This window comes from Somniosus microcephalus, chromosome 8 (genome assembly GCF_052327205.1).
Source record: "Somniosus microcephalus isolate GS21.2 chromosome 8, FLI_Smic_1.0, whole genome shotgun sequence".
NCBI classification, from domain to species: domain Eukaryota; kingdom Metazoa; phylum Chordata; class Chondrichthyes; order Squaliformes; family Somniosidae; genus Somniosus; species Somniosus microcephalus.
Window position 1 is genome coordinate 130,363,215 of NC_140994.1, and position 11,001 is coordinate 130,374,215.

Below are 11,001 nucleotides of genomic sequence, written 5' to 3' on the forward strand. Positions count from 1 at the left end.
GGTTGCAGCATGGAAACCACATCACTTGGCACAAATACTGCAGAGTAACTGGGCCGACAATAATTAGACATCAGACAAAACTACACACTCCAATCCTAATTTGGTTAAATAGAGGAGATACAGAGCATTTTTGGTTCAATTTATCCAATTACCAATTTCTCCTGAGTTGATCATTAAGCCAGCTCTCTATCAAGAGAGAAGGAAAAAAAACAAAATGGAGGTCGAGTCTACATGGTTCAGGTACACTTCCTGGCAGCTGAGGAGCGAGCAGCACTGACAGGAATGGTGCATGACTCAGGGAGGCCAAAGGAGACGAAGAACTGGAAACTTAGCTCTGAAAACTTCTAGTCACTGATAGTTTCCTCCTCCCTCATTTGGTAGGTTACACTAGTAGTCACATATTGTGAGTGTATTAACTGTAAGTTGTCAAACTTTATCTGGTTAGGCGTAGCTTTTACCATGGGAACAAGTATGATCTTAGCCCTTCCCACTTGTCAGTCGCCAATCAATCATCCATCTCCCTGTCTATCTCTCTATTCTTTCCCTCTCTTTATTTCTCTTCTATACCTGATTTGACTCCGATTCACACTATTTCCTCTGCCATCATTCCTCTGCTTCTTTCCCAATCCTTAAATCTCATTGGTTAAGGAGATACCCTGTTGGTCAGATCGTTCACCAAGGTCGCAGATGCCCCGTTGACCTTGCTGCACCGTTATCAGCACGCACTTCCAACAATTTGTGGCGCAAAAAAGTTTTGAGCTGAAGGGTGAGGGAAAAAGTGTAACTAATGGGCTACGGCGCGAGATGCCCCACTCCAGCAAAATCTGCGCCATAATGTTTGATACAGAGGAAAGCTTTGCCTACTCTGTCTCAATAAAGTGTCTCAAAAGAAAAATCTTGCAACCTCAGGATGTCCCCAAGTGCATCATGAGCAAATAATTGATTTTTTTTTCCAAGTGGAGTCACTGTTGTTTTGTGGGAAGCCAATAGTGCACAGCAAGGTCCCACAAATAACAATGAGATAAATACCAGTTAATCTGTTTTGGTGGTGTTGGTTGAGGGATAAATGTTAATCGGGGCTTCAGGAGAACTCCCCTGCTATTCTTCAAATAGCACCATGGGATCTTTCATGACTCACTTAAAAGACAGCACCTCTGAAAACGTAGCACTCCCTCAGTACTGCACCGAAGTGTCAGCCTAGATTACGTGGGAATTGAGCCCATCAACTTCTGACTCATAGGAGAGAGTGCAACTACTACGCCAAAGTGACACTCTCAAGAAATCAACCTCACAATCGCACCACCCTACAACACCAGACATTTTACATTTTCCACACCAGCCTTATCCGATCAATGTGAGATTGCCAATTAATGTTGAATTAGGAGCATTGTGCTGTGGGCCCATTTCAGTTTTGGACTGGGTTCAGCTTGCCCCAAACTCATACCACATAGAACCCTTACAATCAACAAGCAGTGAAAATGTTATCCATTGATCTGGACTGGATTTGAAGCATGGTCAAAAACAACAACTTGTATTTATATAGCGCCTTTAACGTAGTAAAACGCCCCAAGGTGCTTCACAAGAGTTTGTTTTATTCGTTTACGGATGTGGGCATCGCTGGCAAGGCCAGCACTTATTGCCTTTGAGAAGGTGGTGGTGAGCTGCCTTCTTGAACCGCTGCAGTCTGTGTGGTGCAGGTACTCCCACAGTGCTGTTAGGGAGGGAGTTCCAGGATTTTGACCCAGCGACGATGAAGGAACGGCGATAAATTTCCAAGTCAGGATGGTGTGTGACTTGGAGGGAATCTTGGAGGTGGTGGTGTTCCCCTGTGCCTGCTGCCTTTGTCCTTTTAGGTGGTAGAGGTCGCGGGTTTGGGAGGTGCTGCCGAAGATGCCTTGGCGAGTTGCTGCAGTGCATCTTGTAGATGGTACACACTGCAGCCACGGTACGCCGGTGGTGGAGGGAGTGCATGTTTAAGGTGGTGGATGGGGTGCCAATCAAGCGGGCTGCTTTGTCCTGGATAGTGTCGAGCTTCTTGAGTTTGGTGGAGCTGCATTCATCCAGGCAAGTGGAGAGTATTCCATCACACTCCTGGCTTGTGCCTTGTAGATGGCAGAAAGGTTTTGAGGTGTCAGGAGGTGAGACACTCGCTGCAGAATTCCCAGCCTCTGACCTGCTCTTGCAGCCACAGTATTTATGTGGCTGGTCCAGTTAAGTTTCTAATCAATGTTGACCTCCAGGATGTTGATGGTGGGGGATTCGGTGATGGTAATGCCGTCAAATGTCCAGGGGCGGTGGTTAGACTCTCGCTTGTTGGAGATAGTCATGTTCTGCGGCACATATGTTACCTGCCACTTATCAGCCCAAGCCTGAACGTCGTCCAGGTCTTCTTGCATGCGGGCATGGACTGCTTCATTATCTGAGGAGTTGTGAATGGCACTGAACACTGTGCAGTCATCAGTGAACATCCTCATTTCTGACCTTATGTTGGAGGGAACATAGGAACATAAGAAATAGGAGCAGGAGTAGGTCATTCGGCCCGTTGAGCCTGCTCCGCTATTCAATGAGATCATGGCTGACCTTCTGCCTCAACTCCATTCACCGGCCCTATCACCATATCCCTTGATGCTCTTACTAGTCAGAAACCTGTCCACTTCTGTTTTGAATATACCCAATGACTGAGCCTCCACAGCACTCTGGGGTAGAGAATTCCAAAGATTCACGACCCTCTGTGTGAAGAAATTTCTTCTCATCTCAGTCCTGAATGGCCTACCCTTTATCATGAGGCTGTGGCTCCTGGTTCTAGTCTCCCCAGCCAAGGAAAACAGTCTCCCAGCATCCACCCTATCAAGCCCTGTAATAATTTTGTATGCTTCAATGAGAGCCCCTCTCATTCTTCTGAATTCAAGAGCATACAGGTCTAGTTTTACTCAATCTCTTCTCATACAACAGTTCTGCCAGCCCAGGAATCAATCTCGTGAACCTTTGTTGCACTCCCTCTATGGCAAGTATATCCTTCCTTAGGTAAGGAGACCAAAATTGTACACAGTACTCCAGGTGTGGTCTCGCCAAGGCCCTATATAATTGGAGTAAGACTTCTTTACTCCTGTACTCAAATTCTCTTGTAATGAAGACCAGCATACCATTTGCCTTCCTAATGGCTTGCTGCACCTGCACATTCACTTTAAGTGACTCATGTACAAGAACACCCAGGTCCCTTTGAGCACCTGCATTCCCCAATCTTTCACCATTTAGGAAATACTCTGTTTTCTGCTTTTTCTACCAAAGTGGATAACTTCACATTTATCCACATTATATTCCATCTGCCATGTTCTCGCCCACTCACTGAGCCTGTCGAGATCCCCTTGAAGCCTCTTCACATCCTCTTCACAACTAACACTGCCAAATTTGGAAATGTTTCATTTAGTCCTCTCACCCAAATTATTGATATAGATTGTGAATAGCTGGGGCCCAAGCACCGATCCTTGCGGTACCCCATTAGTCACAGCCTGCCATCCTGAAAAAGACCCGTTTATCCCTACTCTTTGTTTTCTGACTGTAACTAATTCTCAATCCATGCTAGTATAATGCCCCCAATTCCATGTGCCCTAATTTTGTTCACCAACCTCTTGTGTGGGACCTTATCAAATGCCTTCTGAAAATCCAAATACACAACATCTACCGGTTCCCCTTTGTCTACTCCACTAGTTACATCCTCAAAGAAGTCCAATAGGTTTGTTAAACAGGATTTCCCTTTCATAAATCCATGTTGACTCTGCCCAATCTTACATCCACATTCCTGACCTTATGTTAGAGGGAAGGTCATTGATGAAGCAGCTGAAGATGGTTGGGCCTAGGAAACTGCCTGAGGAACTCCTGCAGTGATGTCCTGGGGCTGTGATGATTGACCTCTGTCATAAATCTCATCATCGAGAAACTACCTATGAAATAACACTGGACGGCCAGCTGGTGGCGCCGTCCAAGGAGTATAAATACTCGGGCGTTGGCCCCAGCTTGCCAGGGACATTTTGTAAAGACAAGGGAGCTAGTGGATACAACTAGATTTCCATGTTCTGAAATAAGTTGATTAAAGCCTTGCTTTATGCTCAAACCAAGTACATAGTGAGTTTTATTACGTCAACCTCCAACCACCACAACCATCTTCCTTTGTGCTAGGTATGAAACCAGCCAGTAGAGAGTTTCCCCCCCCGCCGCACAACGCCCCCCCCCCCAACCCCCAACTCTCCCCCCACCGATTCCCATTGACTTCAGTTTTACTAGAGCTCCTTGATGCCACACTCGATCAAATGCTGCCTTGATATCCAGGGCAGTCACTCTCACCTCACCTCTGGAATTCAGCTCCTTTGTCCATGTTTGGACCAAGGCTGTATTGAGGTCGGGAGCCGAGTGGTCTTGGCAGTACCCAAACTGGGCATCAGTGAGCAGGTTATTGGTAAGTAAGTGCCACTTGATAGCACTGTCAATGACACCTTCCATCACTTTGCTGATGATTGAGAGTAGACTGATGGGGCGGTAATTCGTCGGGTTGGATTTGTCCTGCTTTTTGTGGACAGGACATACCTGGCAGTTTTCCACATTGTCAAATAGATGCCAGTGTTGTCGCTGTACTGGAACAGCTTGGCTAGCGGCATGGCTAGTTCTGGAGCACAAGTCTTCAGCACGATAGCTGGGATGTTGTCGGGGCCCATAGCCTTTGCTGGATCCAGTGCGCTCAGCTGTTTCTTGATATCACGTGGAGGTGGAGCCCAGCACCTGAGTGCAAAAGACAAAGCCGAAGCGTTTGCAACCATCTTCAGCCAGAAGTGCCGAGTGGATGATCCATATCGGCCTACTCCTGAGGTCCCCATCATCACAGAAGCCAGTCTTCAGCCAATTCGATTCACTCCACGTGATATCAAGAAATGACCTTCCCTCCAACATAAGGTCAGAAATGGGGATGTTCGCTAATGACTGCACAGTGTTCAGTGCTATTCACAACTCCTCAAATGATGAAGCAGTCCATGCCCGCATGCAACAAGACCTGGACGATGCTCAGGCTTGGGCTGTTAAGTGGCAGGTAACATTCATGCCACAGAAGTGCCAGGCAATGACTATCTCCAACAAGCAAGAGTCTAAACACCGCCCCTTGACATTCAATAGCATCCCCACCACCGAAGCCCCCACCATCAACATCCTGGGGGGTCAGCATTGACCAGAAACTGAACTGGACCAGCCACATAAATACTGTGGCAGCAAGAGCAGGTCAGAGACTAGGTATTCTGCGGCGAGTGTCTCACCTCCTGACTCCCCAAAGCCTTTCCACCATCTACAATGCACTGGTAAGGAGTGTGATGGAATACTCTCCACTTGACTGGATGAGTGCAGCTCCAACAACACTCAAGAAGCTTGACAACATCCAGGACAAAGCAGCCTGCTTGATTGGCACCCCATCCACCACCTTAAACATTCACTCCCTCCACCACCGGTGTACCGTGGCTGCAGTGTGTACCATCTACAAGATGTACTGCAGCAACTTGCCAAGTCTTCTTCAGCAGCACCTCCCAAACCCGCGACCTCTTCCACCTAGAAGGACAAGGGCAGCAGGCGCATGGGAACACCATCACCTTCAAGTTCCCCTCCAAGTCTCACACCATTCTGACTTAGAAGTATATCACTGGGCCAAAATGCTGGAACTCCCTCCCTAACAGCACTGTGGGAGTACCTTCACCACATGGTCTGCAGCGGTTCAAGAAGGCAGATCACCACCACCTTCTCAAGGGCAATTGGGGATGGGCAATAAATGCTGGCCTGGCCAGCGACGCCCACATCCCACAAACTAATTAAAAAAAGAAGGATGGAGTAGTCAACCGTGTCAAAGGCTGCAGACAGGTCAAGAGGATGAAGAGGGATAGTTTACCAGAAATGAAAGGCCAGCGTCCAACACACAACAATACCTAGTCTGCTGGCTGAAGTTACTTCAAAATAATAATGCTGTAAGTATTCTATGGGGTAAAGGGGTAGGTATACTGGTAAGGACAAACCTTCTTGTTCAACTCACTTCAGAGGCAGCACCAATACTCTTTATAAAAGATGTAATAGCAGAGCACTTGGAAAACAGCGACTGGATCGGACAAAGTCAACATGGATTTACAAAAGGTAAATCGTGCTTGACTAACCAATGGAATTTTTTGAGGATGTAACTGGCAAAATAGATAAGGGAGAACCAGTGGATGTGGTGTATTTGGACTTTCGAAAGGCTTTCGATAAGGTCCCGCATAAGAGATTAGCGTGTAAAGTTAAGGCACATGGGATTGGGGGCAAGGTATTGACTTGGATAGAGAACTGGTTGGCAGACAGAAAGCAAAGAGTTGGAATAAACAGCTCTTTCTTGAGTGGCAGGCAGTGACTAGTGGGGTACCGCAGGGATCGTTCCTTGGACCCCAGCTATTCACAATATATATTAATGATCTAGACGAGGGAACTAGATGTAATATCTCCAAGTTTGCAGATGACACAAAGCTAGGTGGGCGTGTGTGCTGTGAGGAGGATGTCGAGAAACTCCAGTATGATTTGGACAGGTTGGGTGATTGGGCAGAAGCATGGCAGATGCAATATAACGTGGATAAATGCGAGGTTATCCACTTTGGTGTCAAAAACAGGAAGGCAGATTATTATCTGAATGGCAATAGATTGGGAGAAGGGGAAGTGCAACGAGACCTGGGTGTCCTTGTGCACCAGTCGCTGAAGGTAAGCATGCAGGTGCAGCAGGCGGTTAAGAAGGCAAATGGTGTGTTGGCCTTCGTAGCGAGAGGGTTTGAGTACAGGAACAAGGATGTCTTGCTGCAGTTGTACAGGGCCTTGGTGAGACCACATCTTGAGTATTGTGTGCAGTTTTGGTTGCCTTATCTGAGGAAGGATGTTCTTGCCATGGAAGGAGTACAGCGAAGATTCACCAGGCTGATACCTGGGATGGCAGGAATGACGTATGAGGAGAGATTGGGTCGATTGGGCTTGTACTCGCTCGAGTTTAGAAGAATGAGAGGGGATCTCATTGAAACTTATAAAACTCTAACAGGACTAGACAGACTAGATGCAGGAAGGATGTTCCCGATGGTCGGGGAGTCCAGAACCAGGGGTCACAGTCTAAGGATAAGGGGTAAGCCATTTAGGACAGAGATGAGAAGGAATTTCTTCACCCAGAGAGTGATGAACCTGTGGAATTCTCTACCACAGAAGGCAGTAGAGGCCAATTCATTAAATATATTCAAGAAGGAGTTAGATATATTTCTTAAGGCTAAAGAGATCAAGGGATATGGGGAGAAAGCAGGGACAGAGTACTAAATTTGGATGATCAGCCATGATCGCATTGAATGGCGGAGCAGGCTCGAGGGGCCGAATGGCCTACTCCTGCTCCTATCTTCTATGTTTCTTCATTCGACCAGGATAACCCAGTCAAACCAATTTAAATGTTCATCTTACCTCTTTTGTAAGGGATCCAATAGTCATTCTGCTGCATGTACTGGTTTTATTACTGTGCAGCCAGAGCATCTGCTGTCATGTATTCGTGTTTATTTTTAACCTACATATTTGCCTCATGCCTTTTCCACAACATAGAGTCCATAAGAAAGCATGAAAACAAGAAAAGGCCATTTAGTTTGTTTAATCAATAACCTGTTCAATTTTATTCAAGTGGGTCTCTTCTTGCCCTCCTCTGCCTCCCTCTTGTCCTTGAATATTTTGTGCTTAGTTAAATGGGTCACCTCCTGCGAGAGACTGTGGCCCTGGCTCATTTGTTACTGTCTAGAAGAACAGCTCTGTCATCCGTGGGTTTCCCCTACTGTTCAATGTAAGACCAAGGGCTATTCATTGAGTCTCCACTCTGCAATGCTGACCCCTATCCATTCACTGCAATGATCAGGGTCTGGATAGCAGTCACCTGTCCTGGTTACAGCCCAGGCCACATGTCCTCCGATTACCTCATCACTCTGGTTACCTCAACAGCACTTACAGTCAGATCTCCATGAGCAGACTTCGCTCTCTGTACATAGTTAAGCAAAGCAATTGGAATCAACTTATTATGTTCATTTCATACGCAAGCATACTACATTTTTTATAGAAACTATGCTTTTCTGAGACAAATATGAAGATAAATATCTGGTTAGAAATTGTTTTAAGCCTCAGGTTATCGCTTTCTCTTAATACTTGGAAACAGCTAGAGAGAGGGAGTTGGGGCGGGGGGGGTGGTGGGTGGTGGGAGAGAGAGAAAGAGAGTAAATGGAAATAGGTGAGAGGGAAAATTATATTTCAAAACCCAACCAAATTACACTGTATCCTCCCTCCTCTAGGGGGATTGTCTTAGAGGTTGCCAATATAAACTGATAAGGACAAAATAACTACTGACCTGAAGTCTATCGCAACATGGATGTCAGGAACGGCAGAGCCTGCGATCTCTTCAAATGTATTGGTCCCCAGAACAATCTAATTCATAGAATCATACAGCACAGAAGGGGGCCATTTGGCCCATCGTGCCTGTGCTGGCTCACTGAAAGAGCCATCCAAATTCCAAATTTGCTGATGATACAAAGCTAGGTGGCAGTGTCAGTTGTGAAGAGGATGTGACGAGGCTTCAAGGGGATCTCGACAGGCTCAGTGAGTGGGCGAGAACATGGCAGATGGAATATAATGTGGATAAATGTGAAGTTATCCACTTTGGTAGAAAAAACAGAAAGGCAGAGTATTTCCTAAATGGCGAAATATTGGGGAATGCAGATGCTCAAAGGGACCTGGGTTTCCTTGTACATGAGTCACTGAAAGTGAATGTACAGGTGCAGCAAGGCATTAGGACGGTAATCCTTCATTACAAGAGGATTTGAGTACAGGAGTAAAGAAGACTTACTCCAGTTATATAGGGCCTTTGTGAGACCACACCCGGAGTACTGTGTACAATTTTGGTCTCCTTACCTAAGGAAGGATATACTTGCCATAGAGGGAGTGCAACAAAAGTTCACAAGATTGATTCCTGGGATGGCGGGACTGTCGTATGAGAAGAGATTGAGTAAACTAGGCCTGTATTCTCTTGAATTCAGAAGAATGAGAGGGGATCGCATTGAAGCATACAAAATTATTACAGGGCTTGATAGGATGGATGCTGGGAGAATGTTTCCCTTGGCTGTGGAGTCTAGATCCAGGGGCCACAGCCTCACGATAAAGGGTAGGTCATTCACAACTGAGATGAGAAGAAATTTCTTCACACAGAGGGTGGTGAATTTTTGGAATTCTCTATCCCAGAGGGCTGTGGAGGCTCAGTCATTGGGTATATTCAAAACAGAAGTTGATAGATTTCTGACTAGTAAGGGCATCAAGGGATATGGCGATAGGGCCGGTGAATGGAGTTGAGGCAGAAGATCAGCCATGATCTCATTGAATGGCGGAGCAGGCTCGAAGGGCTGAATGGCCTACTCCTGCTCCTATTTCTTATGTTCTTATGTTCTAATTAGTCCCACTCCTCTGCTCTTTCCAACATAGCCCTGCAATGTTTTCCTTTTCAAGTATTTATCCAATTTCCTTTTGAAAGTTACTATTGAATCTGCGTCTACCACCCTTACAGGCAGTGCATTCCAGATCATAACAACTCACTTTTCACAGCACTTTGATTTTTTTTTTTAAAAAGACGGGCTTTGATGGAAAGACTCTGGCCCCTATATCTACGGGGCGGTGATAGCAAGAGGAATTCCGGACGGGAAACTGGAAGTGAAATTAGCAGCAGGACGTATTTTAAATGTTTTCACCAGGTTTCCTGCCCGGCAGCCAGCCTGATTGAGAGATTGCCTGACTGTCGGGTGGAAAAGCCTGCAGCACAAGACTGCAGCTGGGGAGTAGAGAGGAGGGAGGGAGAGATTTCTCAAGACCCAGCCAAAATGGGTAAAAAATAAAAAGCATTTTAAAATGGAGGCACGCAGCCTCCTTAAACAATTTTACCCCACTGACCCTCCTCCTGAGAGCGGATTGGTCGCCCCCCGACCCACCTCCGTTAAAACTGGGAATGTGCGGGTTAGGGTTGGATTTGAAATTTTAATACTTTTTACTTCTTACCCCACCCAACCGACCTGTACTTAGGGGTTAAAATTACCCCCCCTGTCTCTGCAGCACTAATCATATCTGTTGCAGTAACCACAAGGGGTGTTCTTTTGTGCAAGAGACAATACAGTTAAAAAATAAAGACTTTGGGGGGAAAATTCAGTTGGTTGCGCCACCCGTTAGCGCCTTAAGAGGGCGCTAAGTGGGACGCAAACCAACTAGCGCCCGGGCGTGGCACTGCCCACGCCTCCCGCCAAATTCAGCGGGAGGTTAGTGGTGGCGCTAACCAGTAGCGCTGCGCCACTGGCAACGACGTCATTGGTGTGCGCAGCGCCCCACTCATGCCCTGGCCGCGATCTTCGGGAGCGCCGCTGATTTACCGCCGGCCATTATGTCCGACAGGGTCAGGGTGGCGTACCTGCGGCCGGGGAGGCGCAATTTAAAGGCGAGGTGCGGGGCGGCCATTTTTGTTGCTGGCCGCCTGCCAGCACCTGCCTGCGCTCCCTTCCCCGGCCTGAACCCCCCCCCCACCCCCGTAGAGTGCCGGCTGCGCTCCAAGAGCCCGGTGCTTCTCTTGGGTGCCGGGCTCTTTTGCCTGCTCTCCCGATCCCAGGGGGCCCAGCTGGGCCCCAGGTCGCGCTGCACAAGGCCCCTCCCCTTTAAGAAGGGGAGGAAGGCCTGCAATACCGCAGCGCGACATGCCGCAGCGCTGCCACGATATTCACTCGCAGCGCCCCAAGAGGGAGGCGGGACGCTTCCAGTAGCTTCCCTCTTGGGGCGCAACCACTCAATTTCCAGCGCGGGGGCGCTAATTTTTCCGGGGCGCTAAGTTAGCGCCTCAATTGGGGCACTACTCAATTTTTAGCCCTTTGTTTTTCCTCGACCAAAGCCCTCCCACTGTTTGCCTTGTGAGATTGTGAAGGC